Raw genomic sequence first — 12776 nt, forward strand, 5'->3', positions numbered from 1 at the left:
GCACTTCATTTGTGGAACAACACCAAGGCGCACACCACAAATAGGAGGAGGAGCTCGGTCAAACACCGAACAAAATGTGTGAGGGCCAATTAATTATAGTACAGCCGTTTTAAGCCGGCTTCGAACGACAGATATTTTTTATGAGACATTTTTTATGGCAGAAATACACTTGGAGATTTGCCATTGCCTGCCAAGGGGCAACCGCTTTATAAAAACTTTTTCTTCATTTTGGTGTTTCGCGGAGATTCGAACCTACGTTCTCTCCGAATTACGAATGGTAGTCACGTACCAACACTGTATATACATATATGTATACAGTACATATACACACACTCACCATCAGTCACCGTCCAAGAGAGGTGTCCACTCAAAAATTCAAAAGAGGGTAACTTCTTCCTATACACAAGATTTGGCATAGAAAAACATTTCCGCTCAAGGGAGGTGTCCTTTGAAAGATGTTACACTGTATATACACGTAAGATTCATAAGATGGCGCAAAATTAATCAATTTTGTGTTTGAACAACTTTTTTACTATAAGTAAAAAAAAAAACTGATTATGAGTGATGAAAATCTTTATTCTGACTTTAACGCGCTCCATTGCTCGTTTGTTTGTATTGTATAGTATTGTCGTACGACGCAATTTACCAAAATTAAAAATCTTCCGATAGGGTGATAAATTTTGCGCCACCTTGTATAAACCTATGTATGAATTGTTCACAAATACCAACGGTAGTTGAGAAATTTCAATGAATGATAATGATGATATTTACGTCCTGCCAATTTGGCTTGATTTTGAAAAAAACTCGCAAGCCTATTCTTCGAACACATTTGTATTTGATCTGCAGCGTTAAATTTAGTTATGTCATCGATTACAACTAGAAAACAATTGAACTACTTATGTGTGTATTTTGCAAGGTTTTGGTATCTGAAATAAGCAGGTTTTTCTTTTAAATTAATGAGTCATAAGCTTTCAAAGAAAATTTCAATATTTTTATTCAAATTTTATGAAGACTGCTTCCTAAGCTAAGGCCATGAAGAACTAATAGTTTATACCATATATTGTACGGTATTCCGGCGTTATAGAGCTCAGTAAGTAGAATAAGCTAAGTCGGTATGAGCTGTCCACAGATATGTTTCCATTCATACCTCCATCAGCATTCAAACGATTTCATACCAAATTAATTTAATGCTTCATTGATTACAAATTCAATGATAACTTCATTTCAAAAGTGGCAACAACAACGACAGTACAAATGTACCAGTATGCATGCACACTATGAATTGGATAGTACGAGTATGAGTATGAGTATTAGAAAAACAAATAGTCAAAACCCGCAGAGGGTGTAGTTGTCTGCCCAGCTTGGTCAACTTTTATGCGAACATTGGCCAACATCAAATAACTACATGTGTATATATGTACATATGTATGCATTCACATATACATATGTATCTGTTGTGCCCACAGTGAGAGAGAATTTTGAAGCGTCAGTGAGAGTGATAAAGTGGCGCAATGGTTTGTCTGGGCGCAGCGACTTCAGCTTTGCGGTTTGAGCCGGGTTCAAATCAGTTATTACCACTGCATGGCAGCGTGCAGTCCGGCGATTTTTAGCAAACGTCCTGAAAACGGCAAAAGAAATACGAAAAATAAAAAAACCATAGTAAAAATACATACACACATACATATAAATTCGTAACTACGGAGTTAACGAAGGTTAAAAACGATCTTTCATATTATAGTGTTTTGTGCACAAAAAAAAAAAAAAGAATAATAATAAAAGCAAGAAAAAAAGCAAATACCAATGCAGTTTATTTAGTGTTTCTATGTATGTATGCATATTTGTAGTTGATCCCCACGAAGCTGTCGCGCACGCGTGTACCATTTAATCAGCGCTTATCGTTGTTGCTCATTTGTTTGCGGGCGTGTATCTCTTAGCATCACAGTTGACTTAGCGGTGCGTGAGGCACTACATTTCAAAACGATTGTGCGTGAAAATAATCAATTTATCATGCAGCGCGCATTGTGGTTTCTGATGATATACCCATGTATATACGAGTATATACATTCGTTTGTTGCTGTTGTCGTTGCATATAATGCTACATTGATTTTTTTGTCCGAAATATGTTTCTAGTGATTTCTTAATGTACAAGTAGCCATCGATTGTAGACTTTTCTTTTTTAGACCTTTTTAACTGTTGTTTTAATGGGTCCACAACCATATAAAGCTACATATACAGTTGCGAACAAGAAAAGAGAATCAGCATTAACATCAGCAAATAATGAATTTTTTTATTTAATCAGAGATTAAGTGGTTCCAACACATTGGGAATTAAAGTGGGAGATTTGGAGTCCAAACAGGTGGTAATACAATGAGCCTTCAGGTTTAAGTGGCATCCTCTATACTCATATTTTGGGTTGGTGCATGACTACCATTCGGTAGTATCATGTTTTAAAGCCCCGGGCATGAAACACTAAATGATGGAAAACGTTTTTTCTAACCTCCACGTATTTCTCCCAAAAAAGCTCGCCATTAAAAACCATCTACCGGTCGGATGCCATCTACCATATGTCGTTTGTGGTATAGAACTGTAGATCCAGTTGTCTATTTGTGGAAAAACATCAAGACACACACCACAAATATGTAAGAGGAGGAGCTCAGCCAATCACCCAATAATGGATTTAAGAGATACTCTCGATAAGTTCCCATGCTGATATTCATATTTGATTTCCCTACAGAGTTTAAATATTTATAACGATTATCGAAACACTACTCTTGTTTCCAAGTAAATTAACACAAATATTTAACTTTTAATATTTTATAGCTTAGAAAAATTGTAATAGAATGGAATTGTAAAATATCACAAGATTTATCTCCTTCTCTTGACTTGAGAAGTTGAGAACTCGTTGTCTCCGACTCATTGTCGTCCACTCATTTTTTACTTTTGGTATTTTCTTGCTGAAAAAACATTGTTATAATGTAATTTATGTGCCGGCAGGCAATAGCAAACCTCCGAGTGTATCTCTGCCATGAAAAAGTTAGTCATCAAAAATATCTGCCGTTCGGAGTCGGTTTGAAATTGTAGGACCCTCCATTTGTAGAACAACATCAAGACGCACGCCACAAATAGGAGGAGGAGCTCGACCAAACACCCAATATAATTTATTAGATTAAATTATCAACGTTGCGCTAACTTTATGATTTACCTTCTTCATTTTTAATTTTCTCTTTTATTTAAATATAAAATCCTGAAAAATATTGTAATAGTGCAGATCGCGGCATTAACGTAAAATGGAATTTCGCCAGTTATTTTTGGCGCCTTATTTCTGGCAGTCCACCATTTCATGTATCAGCTTTTTATTAACCCAAGGATTGGCGTGCTCTCCAGTACTCAAACGAGTTCCTTGGCGCACTGTCACATAAATTAAGAGAGTTTCTCATCTAGTCTTCTATGGCTGAATTTAAGGAACAAGTTTAAGTATCAAATGAAGAAGTTAGGGTTTTTTAGCTCGTAAATGTGCTACAAAATTTTTATTTTTTACTAAATTTTTATTTTTTATAAAATTACATTTGAATTGAAACGAAGACAGTTAAAAATATTAATTACAATTTTCAATCTGGTACCTATATTTCGTCATAACGTCATAGTACTAACATGGCTGCTAATGTCATTATGTGGACCTACTTTATGTCTTAAATCATGATCATACTATACTTATGCCAAGAAAAACTAGAGCTGGTACTTATTTCCATGTATGCATCTGTATATACTTGTAGCATTTATATGCATGTGTGTTCGCGTGTGCGAAGGCGAACGCTCTTGTTGCATTGACCGATTTTTAGTTATGCTTGCGAAATTGCAGACAGTGGAGCACACTATCGACAGCAATAACAATGACAACAATAATACATACTCTCGTTAACAGTTGTTGGTTTGAGTTTGCAAAAGTTGCATGACAACTGTTGTGCCGAGCTCTCCATTGCAATCTTATAAATGTCCATATACATACACACACTATTTTTGTTGGCATATTAGTTGCATGCTGCGCTGCGTCGTACCTTCGCCTTCTTTCAACAATTCACTTCTTTGGAAAAAAATTTAGAGCAAATTAAACACCTAATTAGTGACTGTGAAAGTTGGCAGTGAAATCTTGCAAAGCAATCAGCTAACTGCAACATTACTCACCCTGTGCTATAATTAAATTAAATTTATCTTTTGATGTTGTACGTACCTATGATGCATATCCAGATTTAATTGTGATTGGGGCTTGCATAAGAAATACTATAAAACGATAACTTGGAGGCAGTTTAATGGAGGTTTGGCGCCCAAAGTTCAATGTATGATCTAAATTACGTGTAAAGTGCAATGTACATAGAATTTTTTACGACCGTTATGGTGTTTTTTCTACGGAGGTATATATGGATGTCTGGATATATACATTATTTTGGGGGGAAAAAACCCATTATTTTTACGTAAATTTTTTGTGCAAATGATTAACAACTGTTTTATGGTCGATCGTGATGCTACGTGACGCTCCTCGGTGATGCTACGACCACTAACATGCCGGTCAACTTTGATTATTTCTATGATTTTATTGACATTATCGACATTCTCTTTAACATCAAAAATGTCTGAACGTAAACGAAACCAAAATTGTACGTAATTAGCTATTACAGTGCCGGCACCATAAACATCATTCATAACTTCAGCGGCCTAGCTTGCATTTTCGCCTTTATCAAAAAACTGTAAAGTGTACCGAATTTTCTTTTTGTTGACTTCCATTGTTAACACCCTGCACCTCACAACTGAATGGGACAAACAAAAAACAGCAAAAAAATGTTTAGTGTGAAATGTCACCTTGGCAACGAGCATAAACTTTAAATTATTTGATCGATACTTTGCGAGATATCGATCGCTACAGCCATCTACCGATAAAATAATGGATTTCTTTTTCCCAAAACTAATATAATACCTGATTAAATTTACTTTTATGTAAATCCATATCGCACCCTAAATACAAAAGATTTTCAGGAGAGACGAAAAACGTTTTATGTAAAAATTATTGTAATATTTAAAGAAAATATTGTTCCATCATGAAAATATACAACATTGAAGAAGGTTCTACTATATTTTTTTTCAATTTTATATTATGTTTGCGAAAATAAAACAAAATTTTGATTTATGACTCTTTAACTGAAATTTTTTCGATTAACTAGTGATATTATCTTAAGTTGTGCCTTTTTAAATGATAAAATGTTTTAATTTTATAAGTTTCCTAACCTAATTGAACTCACTTTTTACAACTAAAGAGGCACAATGCAAAATAATATACCACGAAATTTATCACTTTTTACAGTTATAGAGGCAGAACTCAAAATAAAACTCTTTATGTGTAATAAAAGTAATCAGCTGTTCTTGAGACCATTAACGCAACTAAAAATAATTCTCTTTAGTTGATCGTGCGAAAGCAACACACTTGACATAAAAATAGACATAACTGTATTTTTCCAGTTAACCCTCCGATGTTCGGTGCCTTATGATGCGGTAAGTGCATCATAAGGGTCTGGCCAGACCCATAAAAATAATGTAAGCAATACGGTTTTAAAAATAATTTTATTTATTTATTTGAACGGATTAGTATTAATTACGAAGGGCAATTGGGTTTACAACTATATAGTTGCATGGAATGTTCATTAAGACATATGGGACGATTACATTTGCTGCAGTTATAACGAGTTTTACGTCGCTTTTTAGAAGAAGAAGCAGCACGATGACCATGTTGAAGCGACTTGAGCATATGATTGTTGCTGTGCTGCATCTGATGTCGATGGACAAGATTCCGCTACCTAAAAGTAGCGAAATAATTTATTTTAAATTAGTAAATATGAATACATGCATACACATATCTTTACACGCGGAGATATATGTAGGTGTGTATATAATTCATACTCACCTTGATATTGAAAAGATTCATTGCTTGTCTTATATGAGCAAACCTCCTACTAATGGGTTAGTCGCCCGTTTCGTCATATGTGGGATAACTAGCTGCCGTGCCAATTCAATGATAAATGAGCGCCTCTTATCACTCTGCTTTGCCGGATTCAGCTCGTCATAGATGATGAATGAAGCCAAACAGGCAATATCAAGCATATTATAAAACATTCCCAGTGGCCAACGGTTTGTCGAGCGTTTGCATGAATAGCCAGTCAACATTTGATCCATTGTATCTACCCCCGCTTTAAATTTATTGTAGTCCAAAATTTTATCTGGCTTGAATCCTTTCAATGGATCGGTGCTTTGACGATAATGGGCAGTGGATAACATAATTACTGGCTTTTTCGGCTTTGCCATATACGAGCACAGAGCGATATTATTATTGTGATAACAAAATAAAGTGCTTTTAACATCACGCTTCGGGTTAAGGAATTCATGCGGAATGAAGGTCTTATTTCTCATCCTCTACGATCCATCAACATTTCTGCCAAGTTATATGTTGAAAAAAAAATTGTCAGCATAAACAGTCCTACCGCTGTCCATATAATTTTCCATCAATTTCATGACGACCCGTTCACCTTGATTCGTTTCTCGCTGGCCACCTGGTGGTTTTCCGGTATAAATTATACCTTTCAAAGGGTAGTTTGAAACAGAGTCACAAATCCACCACACTTCATGCCATATTTTGCCGGCTTACTCGGAATATATTGGGTGAATCGAGTGCGCCCACGATATGGAAATAACTGTTCATCGACGGTTACATGACAATCCGGAGTGTATGCTTTCTCTAAATTGGCCATCAGCATGAGCCATACATCGTCCAGGGCAGCAGATTTGCTTTGCTTCAACCTCTCAGCACGAGTACCACTGTAATCGAAACGGATGAAAGTAGTTAAGCTCTTGAACCGATTCAATGACATAGTGGCCTTATAAATTGGCATATTGTAACTGGCCCACAATTCTTTCGCTGGCTGAGAATTCGAGTGGAATACACCAGCAATAAGTAGCATCCCAAAAAAAGCATACATTTCGTCTTCGTTAGCCATTACCCAAGAACGCTGGTTATTACTGGGATGAGTTTCATTCCATAGACGAAACGCTTCAGCGGCTTTTCTGTTGGTTTCCCGCACAATGATACTTACGATTTCAGGAGACAGCAATAGCTTGAAAAGAGCTTTATGACTCGGTGACGCTCCTCGTAGTGGCCCTTTACGAGTAAAAGTTGTAACATTGTGATAACGAGGCCTTCCAGGTGGTGGAGGATTTGAATTCCACATCTTACCATCTTTGGACCTGTATATAAGGCCCTGGCTAATAGATGTGCTGCATGATTCCATTGTGGTTGAAGCCTGAAGGGCGATAGCTTCTCTATACAAATCCTCAATATCATCATGGTTTTCATCCAGAACAGCCTCTAACTCGATTTCCTGTTCTATATCTGATGCTTCACCGAAGTCATCTTCATCTGGAAAATATTCATCATCTTCTACGTCGCCACTTGTTTCAAATGGATTGGACTCCTGTCCCATAATTTCTTCAATTTGTGCCTAAAGTCACTGACGTTCTTCCGGACTCATATTTGCTGCACTTAGCTTACGAAGCAAATGCGTCATCACATCAACTTCATCCATATTTACTTGTTCCATTTTATTAAAAAAAACACTTCCCACTAATTAAAAAACACGTATTCACTTTAATTTTCAAATGTCAACTAAAAAATTATCTCTGCCGCTGCCTCCGCTAACAGTTTAGTTGTTTACACCTAACGGTTAACCAATTTACATGAGAAGCTTATATAGGTCTGCACAGACCCATGTGAGCTTTGTTAACGAAATTAGTTTAAAGTTATTATTTTTATAACAAATATAGCAAAAATCTTAATTTTGCTACTTCATTGTGTTTAGCACACTACATTTTAGGAAGTCATGGACTAAGAAGCCTCAGATATTAAAAATAAAAGATCTACATACATTTAAAGATCGAATGGGTCTGGCCAGACCCATATGAACATCGGAGGGTTAAAGAAGATAGTTATGTGAACGAAATATTTGCAGCAGTTAGAAATGTGTACTCTGAATTAATTTATGCAAAAAACTCAGTTTTGGAAAATTTTGAGTTGTGACCCTTCTGTATTTAGGGTGCGATATGTGTACTTGTATATAGGACGGTTATGTAACATTTTTTCGACGCCGCTCCTAGCAGATTCGGATTCTACATGAAATTCTAAAACAAAAGTTCCGTAGAGCGTAGCTCTAAAGTCAATTTCGAGTCCTCCAAGTTTTAAAGAAAAAAAAAGCTGTCTTTAATTAACACGAAAATTCGTTTTGGGATTTATGGCAATATGAAGAAAAAATACAGCTCCTGTTGAAAAACAAGAATCTAAAAAAAACAACTAAATTTTTTAATACGTTGCTGATCATAAAACTAAAACATGTAAATGTAAAAATAAAGTTTTGAAATATTGTAAAATCGAATTCTTTTCGGCTTTTTCGCAAGTTTTCTTTTAATTTACATTTGAAAAAAAAAATTATATAAAGACTTTTCCTATAAAAATATTAAAAAATGTCATATAATTTGCTTTGTAGCGCCAGTTCGGAAGTTCTTTAGATATCAAAAATAAATTCTTCGAACCAAAGAATTTCCAAGCATCGGGTGCTTTTTTAGCTGCCTGAGAAGCTGCTAGTTTGACAGCTGAGAATGGCAAACTGGGTTGACGTTGCTGTTCAGTAAAATTTGGCAAATCATCATGAACCGTTTAACGCCAAATTGTGGGAATTTGCTTTGAAAAAGAGGAAATCTGTAGTCGAAGTTCATGGCGTACTTCGTTCATTTTACGTGCGGTTTACTCGCTGGCTGTTTCATCGGTCCTTATTTTTTTTCGAAATGATAAAGGAGCAGCCATTACGGTAAATAGTGAGCTCTATCGAGCCATGTAGACTGAATTTTTTATTCCAAAAATTAATCAGTTAAGCATTGGCGACATTGGGTCGCAACAGCATGGCGTAACTTTCCATACCGCTTAATGTGCTTAACAATCCATTTATGGCAATATTCAATCCACTATTGACGCCATGTGGCTACATTTATTGGAAAAATGTAGTCAAAAATTGGACTGATCGAATGGACCATATAACTCGTAGCTGCGGCGGACATATGCCGAATATCATATTCCAAAAAAATAAATGCTATAAAATTAACTACTAGATTATAATGATTATAAAAAAAAATCATTCCAACAAAATTTCTTTTTTTGTATTATCATTTTAAAATCTGAATCTCTTAAACAAACACCCGATACACGTTTGTATTTAAAAAATTATATTAATATTCATAATACTTTGGTCAATAAATTTCTTCATATTAAATGCGTATTAATTAGGGATAGCTTCTTTTTAAAAATAAGAGGCTCGAAATTAACCTTAAAAGTAATACTCGAATGCACTTTTTTCTTAAAATTTTATGTAGGATCCGAATCTGGTAGGTACGATATCGAAAGAAATTTACCCTCTCATATATGTACATATAATTATAAAATATAAATTATTTGCTTAAATGCAAAAAATGCTACTCTTTGCCTCACCATTAACAAATTTGTCCTCCAGTTCATATAAACCCATTGAACTCAACATAAAATTGGACTTCGAAAGACAAGCAATGTTCAGTAAAATGCACAAGTTTTTACAAAATAATTGTTAGTTTGCTGTTTAGTTTCGCTCTAAACGTTACTCGCATATTAATTGGCCGACAAGTGGAGAAAAAATCAAAGCAAATGTAAAAAAAATCACACATTTGATTCCCGGGCTGCTGTTTAATATGCTGTGACGCGCGTCGAGACGTTAACTAGTGTCTGTATTGCAGTATTCATCTGTCTGCACTGGTCTGCCTGACAGTTTTGCATTCCCATCTATTTGCTTCATTTTGGCCCCGATTCATATTATCTAACTCATACATCTCTATGTTTGTACATCGATAGCGAGGTGCATATACATATGTAGAATGAGTTGTTGTAGAATATGAAAAATGCAAGCTTTATACAGATTGACAAATGTACACGTAGGTGCCTGGTTAATGTGACTAATTGAAGTTAAAAGGGGTTAAATATATTTTGACAGCTAATGATTATTACTTATTTTTTACAAATCTACCCGTATGCCCATATCTCGCCTGTTAATTAACCACCGAAAAGCAAATCAAGCTTACGCTCTGACCTGTTATTCTTTTTTCCACCAAAAAAAGCTAGTCAACAGAATTCTCTAATTATTTGAGGCACGCCATTTGATTTGTAAGTTTAATAATACAAGAAAAAACACACGAAACGCGTGAAATATGCATGGATCTATTACATACATAGGTGTAAATGATTTTTTGATATGAGACTGGTTTCCGATGTATTATATTTTATTCAAAACTGAATATATTTTTTTAACTGCTTACATGTAATATTATTTAATTTAAGGTAAACCCCCCGATTGTACTTTTGTTAAGAAAAAGCTTTTTATAAAAACTGTCTGCATTCCGAAAGCGGTATAGAACTATAGGACAACATCAACAAATACACCATCTTTTTGACTTGTACGACGAGCCTTATTTTATTTACGCCGGAGAAACTAAATGCTCTCAATCTCATGGTATGTCACATTAAAAATGTTCTCAATTTCACGGTATGTCACATGGCAGTATTGCATTATCAACTTTTGTACACCTTCCACGTTTTTAGAAGCAAACAAAAAAAATATTTAAAACATTTGCATTTCACAAAGGCAAATAATGCGGTTTCGTCGGCAGAAGTGGAAGTTAGTTTATCAATTCACTCTTGTTTTGATAATTCACATTGAAAATCATAATAAATCATCCATTAAAATTTTCACGAGTTGATTTCAAGTCAATCTTTTTTTTTTGTAGCAATGCCAACTAGCCCCTTGCGGTTGTTAAGGCTCAAATCGTAAATAGGCGCCCTCGTATACAAACTGTATTGCAGATGTTCGTATAATTAGGTTGTTATGAGAGGCATGAGAACTCAAGCTATTGTATCATTCAATGTGTCGTTACAATGTTACATACGTAAGTGGAAATACTCGCGCTTCCACAGGGAGTGAATTCAAAAGCTGAAAAACAAAATAGTTTCTTTCATTAATTCAAATTCAAATGTTTACTAGTATTTTTGATATCAATCAAATACATACATTCCAATAAAACTCAAAAAAGAAACAACGAATGTCCTTCTCCCGCCCAACCGACACGAGGGCCGCAGTCCAACAATCCTAAACTTTGAAAATAAACTGCTCAAGAATTATAAAAGGAAAATATTCCATGTTCTAAAAAAGTTGCTACATGAGAATTGCTATTTCAAAATTTCAAAACTAAGAACATATAATTTTTATATTGTAAAAATATTTTCGTTAAATTTTTTAAGGGGTGGTCTAGAAATTTCAAAAAATCGATTTTTAGTTTTTTCGATATTTCGAAAGTATATTATCTTAAGAATATATTGTGAAATTTTCATGCGAAAATTCCGAATATTATAGCTTCTACAGCCCATTAACTAGGTAGAGAGTGATCCGCGCACTCCTGTACCTTAAACTTTAAACTCATTTATCCCGAAACGACTTTTTCCGGCCTGGCGTTGTCACTAAAAAAAACTATTCAACTTAATCGACTGAAATTTTAATAAGTTGTTCACAATATCAATGGCTACCGCCAGAACTAGAATCATATTATTATTTCATTTTTTTTGTATTTATAGTAAAAAAAACCGAAAAAAAACTCGGTAGCGGGACAGCTGTAGCGGGTCATATTGATTAATAGTTTTTTGGTTTTTGTGTTTCAGATAAATAGAAGAGCCAAAATCAATATCGCCGTCCAGGTCCAATTTTTCGGGGGGGTCGACTTCAGCGCCATTTTTTAAATTATTAAAATTAAAAAAAAAAATTTCATTTTTTTATGTAAAAGAAGTTAAATAAAAGGCCTAAAAAATTTAAATATCGTTTTTCATTTTTTTTTTTGTAAAAAAATTCCTGAAAATACCCTAAATATTCGAACTTTAGACCAACTGGACTTCTTAAGCGTTTGTTTTGCCTTTCAAATATCACCTACCAAATAATTTTATGAAATTTATGAACTCATATCTTTGACACATTTTTCGAAATCGTAGTCGTAACTAATTGTATTATAATTGGAAAAGTTATAGTCATCTTCAGGCAGGAAATACCAAATGATAAAAAAAGTTTTTTCTAAATTTTCTAATAAATAAAGAACCATTTGCCCTTGGGAGGCAGCATAAAACTGTAGGACCCCCCATTTATGGAATAACTTCAAGGGCATGCATCAAATAAGGGAAGGAGCTCAGTCAAACACCCAATAAAGGATGTATGTACCAATTATATATGTATATGTTTTGTATATATTTTCATCTTTAGCATCACTAGTTCATCTAGCAAGCACTAGTTCAGCGCAGTGAATGCCCAATATTTGTACTTGCAAGTAAATACTAATAACTAAGTAGTATTTTCTTACTTTTGACTGCAATGAAGCCACCACTCCATCTATTTGTGCAAATATTAGTTCCTACGCTTTACTTGTGGCAAGTAGGTAGTTGTGAAACGATGAGGAACGAGGAGCATATGACTGCTATAACCGATATTGTATTCAGCTCCTTCGACTCACCATTGATCTCAGCAAGTCAACATTTCACGCCAAACATGAGAATTTTACACAAAAATCTAAGATTGATCGCTTTCCCAAACCAATTAACCTTAGCGATTGATGGCGTGCATACCTCCACTTAT

General features: G+C 34.7%; 1 protein-coding gene across 3 annotated transcripts in view; it reads left to right on the plus strand.

Moving 5' to 3' along the window:
• Nucleotides 1–1588: 1588 nt before the first annotated feature.
• Nucleotides 1589–12776, plus strand: part of LOC129237166 (uncharacterized) — a 49325-nt gene continuing 38137 nt past the window's right edge. For 2 of the 3 annotated variants that reach the window (XM_054871668.1, XM_054871669.1), the window contains exon 1: nt 1589–1712. The gene's annotated coding sequence lies outside the window, so the exon portion shown is untranslated. Of the gene's footprint in view, nt 1713–1763; nt 1825–12776 lie in introns of those variants that run through there. The other variant, XM_054871670.1, reaches the window with a different exon arrangement.

This window comes from Anastrepha obliqua, chromosome 2 (assembly GCF_027943255.1).
Source record: "Anastrepha obliqua isolate idAnaObli1 chromosome 2, idAnaObli1_1.0, whole genome shotgun sequence".
Taxonomy (NCBI): Eukaryota; Metazoa; Arthropoda; class Insecta; order Diptera; family Tephritidae; genus Anastrepha; species Anastrepha obliqua.